This window comes from Triticum aestivum, chromosome 6B (genome assembly GCF_018294505.1).
Source record: "Triticum aestivum cultivar Chinese Spring chromosome 6B, IWGSC CS RefSeq v2.1, whole genome shotgun sequence".
NCBI classification, from domain to species: domain Eukaryota; kingdom Viridiplantae; phylum Streptophyta; class Magnoliopsida; order Poales; family Poaceae; genus Triticum; species Triticum aestivum.
The window spans coordinates 659,014,542-659,026,689 of record NC_057810.1 but is presented as its reverse complement, the minus strand read 5'-3'; positions in this window follow the sequence as shown (position 1 = coordinate 659,026,689).

The window sequence follows — 12,148 nt, the reverse complement described above, 5'->3', positions numbered from 1 at the left end:
ATAATGATATCCACCTTGCAAAAGCGTTTCAATATGCGGGTCTATCCTTGGTGGGACCTTCGAGTTCCTTTTGGATAGGGTCGCTTATTGGGCGTGACAAGTTGGTATCAGAGCCTCGACCGACCCTAGGAGCCCCCTTGATTGATCGTGTAGTCTGGCCGATGTTGAGTCTAGAATAAACTGTTTTCGAAGTCTAGTTATATCGGAGAGTAGGAATTCTTTTACTCCTCAGCCCCCTTCGTCGCTCTAGTGAGAAATCTTGATGTAGGTGTTTTGAATTACTCCTCTTCCCCTTCAAATTTTTCTTTAGGTTCACGCAGTTGGTTTTCCGATCGTTGGTTCTCATCTCTTTTCATCCGGTGCATTTCTCGTCAAGTCGACTCGAGCCTCTTCATCTTTGAGTTCAATACTCAGTTGTTTTCTTTCCCACCCGCCCTCCCTTTTTCTTCTCGAAGCCGGAGTCCGTAATCGAGTATCCATCCTACTCGTGCGAAGTCCTTGATTTCTTTCCTCAATGATTTCAACCGGTGTTTCCTCTTCAAGTTATTCGTTAGTTCCCCTTCCAAGTTGCCTTTGTTTTCCCGCCCTCCCACCCTTTTCTTCCCGGAGCCCGAGTCTTTTTCGAACATCAATTTTCATTCGTGTGGAGCCTCTTCAGTCTTCCCTCAATCATTTCAATCGGTGAATTTTCGTCTCGGTGGACATTCTTCATCCCTTCCTTTTCCCGGTGGACTCAATTCAAGTGTTTTTTTCGGGTTGATCTTATTCTTTCCCTCAGCTCTAATATTTCCCTTTGCTCATTCGCCTCTCGCCAGTTATCCTTCCGGAGTGCTCAAGACATCTAAGGAGATTCGTCTGTGTTCCAATTAATTCGAGGTTGTCACCTCATTCAAATATTTCAATTGTTCCCGTGCATCATCTATCTGTTTAATAATCCTTTTCAACGGTGTTTTCTCTTCAGTGGGCCCTAACCCACAGGTCTTTTTCCAGGATCTTACCTGACTCTTCTAATTCCCCCGGAGTTATTCTCAAATTCTTTTCGAAGTGTGACATAAGAATGGATTCCATCAGTCAGATGCCATCTCCAAGATCGATTTCAAATCATTTCATTGTTGGCTCAACCTCTTCGCTTTTCATTATACCGGAGTATCTCAGTAATTTGGTGGTGTTTCTCGTCGTCATTTGAAGACCGAAGAAGAGTTCCTCTTAAATCTTGTTCATTCTCTCGAAGTTTCGCGGTTCTAGCCTCATGTTATCCTCTCGAATTATTCCATTTGTCAGATATTATTTCCATCCATCCGATGTCAGGAGTTGTTCTCCCGTTCCTTTTCATCGGAGGCCATCATTCCATCTATCGTTCCCTAATTATCCCGGTGCTTCATTCAAGTGCTCTTTAATTAGATCGAGTTCTTCCCGTTCTCTTGTATCTAAATCCCCTCTAACATATTTGTTCTGCTAATTCTTCCCGGTGATTAAGTCTCCTTCATCAGTCATTTCCAAATTCTTACGGTGGTTCATTCAGATTCTTTTTCCTTTGTCATCATATTAATTCATTCGTTCTTCTCAATCCTACCGGTGGTTCATGAAGACCTTCTCAAGTTTGCGATATGTCACTTCTTAATCTTTTTCATGAAGAATAAGTAGTATGCATAATCCATTGCTTGTCATCAATTTATGTTGATGAAGGATAAGCATACAATAAATCTTATTCTTATTTCATTCAAGTGAGTAATCCTTTCGTTCGGAGTTTGTTCTTAATGAATAAATTCTAGTCCCAAGTGTTTTTCATCTTTTCTTTCCCGGAGTTCAAAGTTTCCTTGGCCATCTCGTCGGAACCCCCATCGGATTCATCGCAAGGCTTTAATATTATTCTTTCATCCTTCAATTTTATCTCGTCATCCTTTTGTTACCGGAGTTCTTCATGGTGGTTCTTCATGATTTAATCTGTTCTTCAAGAGTTCATCAAGATTCTTGTTGGCGGAGTTCAAGTATCTTTTCTTCTCGCACCTCGAGTGTAATTAATTCTCCGTATTCTTTTGAAGTGGAGTTTTGCATTTCTTCGTTCTTCTAAGTTATCCAATCATTTCCATTTGCGGTTGGTTATCACCTCATAATTTCTGAGATGTTTTCCATAAGACCACAACAAGCTTATTCCTTCGTCGTTGATTTTCTCAACAACACCATTCAATCCTTCCTTCTAAGTTCTTTTCATTCTATTTCAATTCTTTCTGGAGTTTTGTGCCATGTCTTCATCAAGAATCATTCCATCTTCTCAAGCTCATGTTCTATTCTTTCCATGTCCAATCGGAGTTTTGCCTAAATCCTTTCAGTCTTATTCGTTTCTCATCTCGTTCTAACCGGAGTGGTTTCATAGTCTATCTGATTCCGTGAGCTTTCGATTCTCGTCATTCCCGTCGTTCCTCTCTTCTTCTCGAGTGCTCTCGATTCTTTGCTTCTTCTATTGAGTTCTTGTTTCACCTCATCCCTTTTCCCTTCCGTCTCGGTCCTAAGATCTCGGGACGAGATCTCTTGTTAGTGGAGGAGTGTTGTAACGCCCCGGATTCGATGTGCCAGGTGTCTGCCAGTTATTCGCCGTCGTTGCCATGTCATTTGCTTGCGTGTTGCATTTTATCATGTCATCATGTGCATTGCATTGCATACGTGTTCGTCTCATGCATCCGAGCCTTTTCCCCATTGTCAGTTTTGCAATCCGGCGCTCCTATGTCCTCCGACGTTCCCCTTTTGTCTCCTGTTGTGAGCGGGTGGTAAACGTTCTCGGAATGGACCGAGTCTTGCCAAGTGGCCTTGGTATACCACCGGTAGACCGCCTGTCAAGTTTCGTGCCATTTGGACGTCGTTTGATACTCCAACAGTTAACCGCGTAGCCCGAAGCCCCTTTCTCTTTGCAGCCCAACACCCCTTCCAAACTGGCCCAAAACCCATCTAACTTCCCTCCATGCTCTCGGTCGTTCGATCACGATCGTGTGGGCGAAAACCGCTCCTCATTTGGACTCTCCTAGCTCCCTATGCCTGTATAAACGTCCTCCCCGTCCATTTTCACGGATCAAACCCTAGCAAACTCCTCCCCGCGCCGTCGGACATGTCCATCCGAGCCAGACACGTCCGCCCAGCCACGTCGCCCGGACCAATCTGGGGCCGACACGTCAGCCGCCGCCGTGCCCCGCCCACTCAATCGCTGCCACCTGTCCCCGCCGGCCCTCTCTCTCTCCTCCCACCGCGCGAGGCCCGCTGGGCCCGGCTCGGGCCCGCGGAGCCCGTGCGCCCGCCGCCGCCCGGAGCTCGCTCTGGCCGCCGGCGACCCCGTCGCTCCTCCACCGCCTCTCTCCGGTGCCATGCCGCCCGGCCTCCCCCACGGCCGCGCCATACGTCCGCCGCCCCGGTGCTCCTTCGTCGGCGTCCCGCCCCACCGCCGCCTCGGCCCTGCCGGCCGCTGCGGGTCCGGTCCTCGCCGAGCGCCGCCTCGCCTCCAGCCGGCCTCCTCGCCGCCGGCCACCGCGTCGCCGTGCCGCGCCCGACCTCCGGCCGGCCTCCCCGGCCATCTCCCGTGCCTCCTCCGACCTCCTCCTCACCGGAGATCCTCGCCGGAACCGCCCCGCCTCACCGGAGAGAAGATGGATCAGATCCACCAGGAGATTAAGCAAACGGGATCCCCGCGTCCCGGATATCTCCATCCCGAGTTGACTTTTCGGAGGGTATATTTTCGTCTAAGTCCCTGTTTTCAAACATTTTCATGCCCTGTTTGTCATGCTATATCTCTGCATCCGTAGCTCCGTTGCGTGCGTGTAATATGTCAAATTGTTTGTCTCGACGAGTACATCATTTCATTCCATTGCATGATATTCATTTGAGGTCATCTAGATGCCTAAATCATCATTGCAAGAGTGCTTCATGATGTTGTCTGCTGTCTGTTAACAGAACATGCTCATTTGTCATTTTTGCCATGATTGATGTGCATCCTATGAGGTTGATGTCTACATGTGTTTTGTGAAAGGAAATATGCCCTAGAGGCAATAATAAAGTTATTATTTATTTCCTCATATCATGATAAATGTTTATTATTCATGCTAGAATTGTATTAACCGGGAACATGATACATGTGTGAATACATAGACAAACATAAAGTCACTAGTAGGCCTCTACTGGACTAGCTCATTAATCAAAGATGGTTATTTTTCCTAACCATAGACATGTGTTGTCATTTGATTAATGGGATCACATCATTAGGATAATGATGTGATTGACATGACCCATTCCGTTAGCCTAGCACTTGATCGTTTAGTATATTGCTATTGCTTTCTTCATGACTTATACAAAGTTCCTGCAACTATGAGATTGTGCAACTCCCGTTTACCGGAAGAACACTTTGTGTGCTACCAAACATCACAACGTAACTGGGTGATTATAAAGGTGCTCTACAGGTGTTTCCGAAGGTACATGTTGAGTTGGCATAATTCGAGATTAGATTTTGTCACTCCGATTGGTGGAGAGGTATCTCTAGGCCCTCTCGGTAATACTCATCACCTAAGCCTTGCAAGCATTGTAACTAATGAGTTAGTTATAAGATGATGTGTTATAGAACGAGTAAAGAGACTTGCCGGTAACGAGATTGAACTAGGTATTGGATACCGACGATCAAATCTCGGGCAAGTAACATACCGATGACAAAGGGAACAACGTATGTTGTTATGCGGTTTGACCGATAAAGATCTTTGTAGAATATGTAGGAACCAATATGGGCATCCAGGTCCCGCTATTGGTTATTGACCGAGAATGGTTCTAGGTCATGTCTACATAGTTCTCGAACCCGTAGGGTCCACACGCTTAATGTTACGATGACAGTTTTATTATGAGTTTATAAGTTTTGATGTACCGAAGTTTGTTCGGAGTCCCGGATGTGATCACGGACATGACGAGGAGTCTCGAAATGGTCGAGACATAAAGATTGATATATTGGACGACTATATTCGGACACCGGAAGTGTTCCGGGTGATTTCGGAGAAAACCGGAGTGCCGGGGGGGGGGGGTTACCGGAACCCCCCAGGGAGAGTATTGGGCCTTATGGGCCTTAGGGGAAAGGAGAGAGGGGCGGCCATCATGGGCTGCACGCCCCCCTCCACCCTCTAGTCCGAATTGGACTAGGAAGGGGGGGCGGCGCCCCCCCTCTTTCCTTCCCCCTCTCCCCCTTCCTTCCCCCTCCTAGTAGGAGTAGGAAAGGAGGAGTCCTACTCCTACTAGGAGGAGGATTCCTCCTCCCTTGGCGCGCCCAAAGGGGCCGGCCGGCCTCCCCCTCCCTCCTTTATATACGGGGGCAGGGGGCACCCCATATACACACAAGTTGATCTACGGATCGTTCCTTAGCCGTGTGAGGTGCCCCCCTCCACCATATTCCACCTCGATCATATCGTCGCGGAGTTTAGGCGAAGCCCTGCGCCGGTAGAGCATCATCATCGTCACCACGCCGTCGTGCTGATGGAACTCATCCCCGAAGCTTTGTTGGATCGAAGCCCGGGGATCGTCATCGAGTTGAACGTGTGCTGAACTCGGAGGTACCGTATGTTCGGTGCTTGGATCGGTCGGATCGTGAAGACGTACGACTACATCAACCGCGTTGTCATAACACTTCCGCTTATGGTCTACGAGGGTACGTGGATGAACACTCTCCCCTCTAGTTGCTATGCCATCACCATGATCTTGCGTGTGCGTAGGAATTTTTTTGAAATTACTATGTTCCCCAACAGTGGCATCCGAGCCTGGTTTTATGCGTAGATGTCATATGCACGAGTAGAACACAAGTGAGTTGTGGGCGATATAAGTCATACTGCTTACCAGCATGTCATACTTTGGTTCGGCGGTATTGTGAGATGAAGCGGCCCGAACCGACATTACGTGTATGCTTACGCGAGACTGGTTTCACCGCTACGAGCACTCGTTGCTTAAAGGTGACCGGCGGGTGTCTGTCTCTCTCACTTTAGCTGAATCGAGTGTGGCTACGCCCGGTCCTTCGGAAGGTTAAAACAGCACCAACTTGACAAACTATCGTTGTGGTTTTTGATGCGTAGGTAAGAACGGTTCTTGCTAAGCCCGTAGCAGCCACGTAAAACTTGCAACAACAAAGTAGAGGACGTGTAACTTGTTTTTGCAGGGCATGTTGTGATGTGATATGGTCAAGACGTGATGCTATATTTTATTGTATGAGATGATCATGTTTTGTAACCGAAGTTATCGGCAACTGGCAGGAGCCATATGGTTGTCGCTTTATTGTATGAAATGCAAATGCCCTGTAATTGCTTTACTTTATCACTAAGCGGTAGCGATAGTCGTAGAAGCAATACATGGCGTAACGACAACGATGCTACGATGAAGATCAAGGTGTCGCGCCGGTGACGATGGTGATCACGACGGTGCTTCGAAGATGGAGATCACAAGCACAAGATGATGATGGCCATATCATATCACTTATATTGATTGCATGTGATGTTTATCCTTTATGCATCTTATCTTGCTTTGATTGACGGTAGCATTTTAAGATGATCTCTCACTAAAATTATCAAGAAGTGTTCTCCCTGAGTATGCACCGTTGCCAAAGTTCGTCGTGCCCAGACACCACGTGATGATCGGGTGTGATAAGCTCTACGTCCATCTACAATGGGTGCAAGACAGTTTTGCACACGCGGAATACTCAGGTTAAACTTGACGAGCCTAGCATATGCAGATATGGCCTCGGAACACGGAGACCGAAAGGTCGAGCGTGAATCATATAGTAGATATGATCAACATAGTGATGTTCACCATTGAAAACTACTCCATCTCACGTGATGATCGATTATGGTTTAGTTGATTTGGATCACGTGATCACTTAGATGACTAGAGAGATGTCTGTCTAAGTGGGAGTTCTTAAGTAATATGATTAATTGAACCTAAATTTATCATGAACTTAGTACCTGATAGTATTTTGCTTGTCTATGTTTGTTTGTAGATAGATGGCTCGTGCTGTTGTTCTGTTGAATTTTAATGCGTTCCTTGAGAAAGCAAAGTTGAAAGATGATGGTAGGAAATACACGGACTGGGTCCATAACCTGAGGATTATCCTCATTGCTGCACAGAAAAGTTACGTCCTGGAAGCACCGCTGGGTGCCAGGCCTGCTGCTGATGCAACTGACGACGTTAAGAACGTCTGGCAGAGCAAAGCTGATGACTACTCTATAGTTCAGTGTGCCATGATTTACGGCTTAGAACCGGGTCTTCAATGATGTTTTGAACGTCATGGAGCATATGAGATGTTCCAGGAGTTGAAGTTAATATTTCAAGCAAATGCCCGGATTGAGAGATATGAAGTCTCCAATAAGTTCTACAGCTGCAAGATGGAGGAGAATAGTTCTGTTAGTGAGCATACACTCAAAATGTCTGGGTATAATAATCACTTGATTCAACTGGGAGTTAATCTTCCGGATGATAGCATCATTGACAGAATTCTCCAATCACTGCCACCAAGCTACAAGAGCTTTGTGATGAACTATAATATGCAAGGGATGAACAAGACTATTCCCGAGCTCTTCGCAATGCTAAAAGCTGCGGAGGTAGAAATCAAGAAGGAGCATCAAGTGTTGATGGTCAACAAGACCACTAGTTTCAAGAAAAGGGGCAAAGGGAAGAAGAAGGGGAACTTCAAGAAGAACAACAAGCAAGTTGCTGCTCAAGAGAAGAAACCCAAGTCTGGACCTAAGCCTGAAACTGAGTGCTTCTACTGCAAGCAGACTGGTCACTAGAAGCGGAACTGCCCCAAGTATTTGGCGGATAAGAAGGATGGCAAAGTGAACAAAGGTATATGTGATATACATGTTATTGATGTGTACCTAACTAGAGCTCGTAGTAGCACCTGGGTATTTGATACTGGTTCCGTTGCTAATATTTGCAACTCGAAACAGGGACTATGGAATAAGCGAGCACTGGCCAAGGACGAGGTGACGATCCGCGTGGGAAACGGTTCCAAAGTCGATGTGATCGCGGTCGGCACACTACCTCTACATCTACCTTCGGGATTAGTTTTAGACCTGAATAATTGTTATTTGGTGCCAGCGTTGAGCATGAACATTATATCTGGATCTTGTTTGATGCGAGACAGTTATTCATTTAAATCAGAGAATAATGGTTGTTCTATTTATATGAGTAATATCTTTTATGGTCATGCACCCTTGAAGAGTGGTCTATTTTTATTAAATCTCGATAGTAGTGATACACATATTCATAGTGTTGAAACCAAAAGATGCAGAGTTAATAATGATAGTGCAACTTATTTGTGGCACTGCCATTTGGGTCATATCGGTGTAAAGCGCATGAAGAAACTCCATGCTAATGGACTTTTGGAATCACTTGATTATGAATCACTTGGTACTTGCGAACCGTGACTTATGGGCAAGATGACTAAAACGCCGTTCTCCGGAACTATGGAGCGAGCAACTGATTTGTTGGAAATCATACATACTGATGTTTGTGGCCCAATGAATGTTGAGGCTCGCGGCGGGTATCGTTATTTTCTCACCTTCACAGATGATTTGAGCAGATATGGGTATATCTACTTGATGAAACACAAGTCTGAAACATTTGAAAAGTTCAAAGAATTTCAGAGTGAAGTGGAAAATCATCGTAACAAGAAAATAAAGTTTCTACGATCTGATCGGGGAGGAGAGTATTTGAGTTATGAGTTTGGCCTACACTTGAAACAATGTGGAATAGTTTCGCAACTCACGCCACCTGGAACACCACAACGAAATGGTGTGTCCGAACGTCGTAATCGTACTTTACTGGATATGGTGCGATCTATGATGTCTCTTACTGATTTACCGCTATCATTTTGGGGTTATGCTTTAGAGACGGCCGCATTCACGTTAAATAGGGCACCATCAAAATCCGTTGAGACGACGCCTTATGAACTGTGGTTTGGCAAGAAACCAAAGTTGTCGTTTCTTAAAGTTTGGGGCTGCGATGCTTATGTGAAGAAACTTCAACCAGATAAGCTCGAACCTAAATCGGAGAAATGTGTCTTCATAGGATACCCAAAAGAGACTATTGGGTACACCTTGATCCGAAGGCAAGACATTCGTTACTAAGAATGGATCCTTTCTAGAGAAGGAGTTTCTCTCGAAAGAAGTGAGTGGGAGGAAAGTAGAACTTGATGAGATAACTGTATCTACTCCCTTATTGGAAAGTAGTTCATCACGAGAACCGGTTCCTATGACAACTACACCAATTAGTGAGGAAGCTAATGATAATGATCATAAAACTTCAGATCAAGTTTCTACTGAACCTCGTAGGTCTACCAGAGTAAGATCTGCACCAGAATGGTATGGTAATCCTATTCTGGAAGTCATGTTACTTGACCATGATGAACCCACGAACTATGAGGAAGCGATGATGAGCCCGGATTCCGCAAAATGGCTAGAAGCCATGAAATCTGAGATGGGATCCATGTATGAAAACGAAGTATGGACTTTGGTTGACTTGCCCGATGATCGGCAAGCCATTGAGAATAAATGGGTCTTTAAGAAGAAGACTGACGCTGATGGTAATATAACTGTCTATAAAGCTCGACTTGTTGCAAAAGGTTTTTGACAAGTTCAAGGGGTTGACTACGATGAGACTTTCTCACCCATAGCGATGCTTAAGTCCGTCTGAATCATGTTAGCTATTGCTGCATTTCATGATTATGAAATTTGGCAAATGGATGTCAAGACTGCATTCTTGAATGGATTTCTAGAAGAAGAGTTGTATATGATACAGCCGGAAGGTTTTGTTGATCCAAAAGGTGCTGACAAAGTGTGCAAGCTCCAGCGTTCCATTTATGGACTGGTGCAAGCATCTCGGAGTTGGAATAAATGCTTTGATAGTGTGATCAAAGCATATGGTTTTATACAGACTTTTGGAGAAGCCTGTATTTACAAGAAAGTGAGTGGGAGCTTTGTAGCATTTCTAATTTTATATGTAGATGACATATTATTAATTGGAAATGATATAGAATTTCTGGATAGCATAAAAGGATACTTGAATAAAATGTTTTCGATGAAAGACCTCGGTGAAGCTGCTTACATATTGGGCATCAAGATCTATAGAGATAGATCAAGACGCTTAATAGGACTTTCACAAAGCACATACCTTGACAAAATTTTGAAAAAGTTCAAAATGGATCAGGCAAAGAAAGGATTCTTGCCTGTGCTACAAGGTGTGAAGTTGAGTCAAACTCAATGCCCGACCACAGCAGAAGATAGAGAGAAAATGAAAAATGTTCCCTATGCTTCAGCCATAGGCTCTATCATGCAATGCTGTGTACCAGACCTGACGTATGCTTATCAATAAGCTTGGTAGGAAGGTACCAAAGTAATCCAGGAGTGGATCACTGGACAGCGGTCAAGAACATCCTGAAATACCTGAAAAGGACTAAGGATATGTTTCTCGTATATGGAGGTGACAAAGAGCTAGTCGTAAACGGTTACGTCGATGCAAGCTTTGACACTGATCCGGACGATTCTAAATCGCAAACCGGATACGTGTTCTTATTAAACGGTGGAGCTGTAAGTTGGTGCAGTTCTAAACAAAGCGTCGTAGCAGGATCTACATGTGAAGCGGAGTACATAGCTGCTTCTGAAGCAGCAAATGAAGGAGTCTGGATGAAGGAGTTCATTTCTGATCTAGGTGTCATACATAGTGCATCGGGACCAATGAAGATCTTCTGTGACAATACTGGTGCAATTGCCTTGGCAAAGGAATCCAGATTTCACAAGAGGACCAAGCACATCAAGAGACGCTTCAATTCCATTCGGGACCAAGTCCAAGTGGGAAACATAGAGATTTGCAAGATACATACGGATCTGAATGTTGCAGACCCGTTGACTAAGCCTCTCTCACGAGCAAAACATGATCAGCACCAAGACTCCATGGGTGTTAGAATCATTACTATGTAATCTAGATTATTGACTCTAGTGCAAGTGGGAGACTGAAAGGAAATATGCCCTAGAGGCAATAATAAAGTTATTATTTATTTCCTCATATCATGATAAATGTTTATTATTCGTGCTAGAATTGTATTAACCGGGAACATGATACATGTGTGAATACATAGACAAACATAAAGTCACTAGTATGCCTCTACTTGACTAGCTCATTAATCAAAGATGGTTATGTTTCCTAACCATAGACATGTGTTGTCATTTGATTAATGGGATCACATCATTAGGATAATGATGTGATTGACATGACCCATTCCGTTAGCCTAGCACTTGATCATTTAGTATATTGCTATTGCTTTCTTCATGACTTATACAAAGTTCCTGCAACTATGAGATTGTGCAACTCCCGTTTACCGGAAGAACACTTTGTGTGCTACCAAACGTGACAACGTAACTGGGTGATTATAAAGGTGCTCTATAGGTGTTTCCGAAGGTACATGTTGAGTTGGCATAATTCGAGATTAGGTTTTGTCACTCCGATTGGCGGAGAGGTATCTCTGGGCCCTCTCGGTAATACTCATCACCTAAGCCTTGCAAGCATTGTAACTAATGAGTTAGTTATAAGATGACGTGTTACAGAACGAGTAAAGAGACTTGCCGGTAACGATATTGAACTAGGTATTGGATACCGACGATCAAATCTCGGGCAAGTAACATACCGATGACAAAGGGAACAACGTATGTTGTTATGCGGTTTGACCGATAAAGATCTTCGTAGAATATGTAGGAACCAATATGGGCATCCAGGTCCCGCTATTGGTTATTGACCGAGAATGGTTCTAGGTCATGTCTACATAGTTCTCGAACCCGCAGGGTCCACACGCTTAATGTTACAATGACAGTTTTATTATGACTTTATAAGTTTTGATGTACCGAAGTTTGTTCGGAGTCCCGGATGTGATCACGGACATGACGAGGAGTCTCGAAATGGTCGAGACATAAAGATTGATATATTGGACGACTATATTCGGACACCGGAAGTGTTCCGGGTGATTTCGGAGAAAATCGGAGTGCCGGGGGGGTTACCGGAACCCCCCGGGAGAGTATTGGGCCTTATGGGCCTTAGGGGAAAGGAGAGAGGGGCGTCCAGCATGGGCCGCGCGCCCCCTCCACCCTCTGGTCCGAAT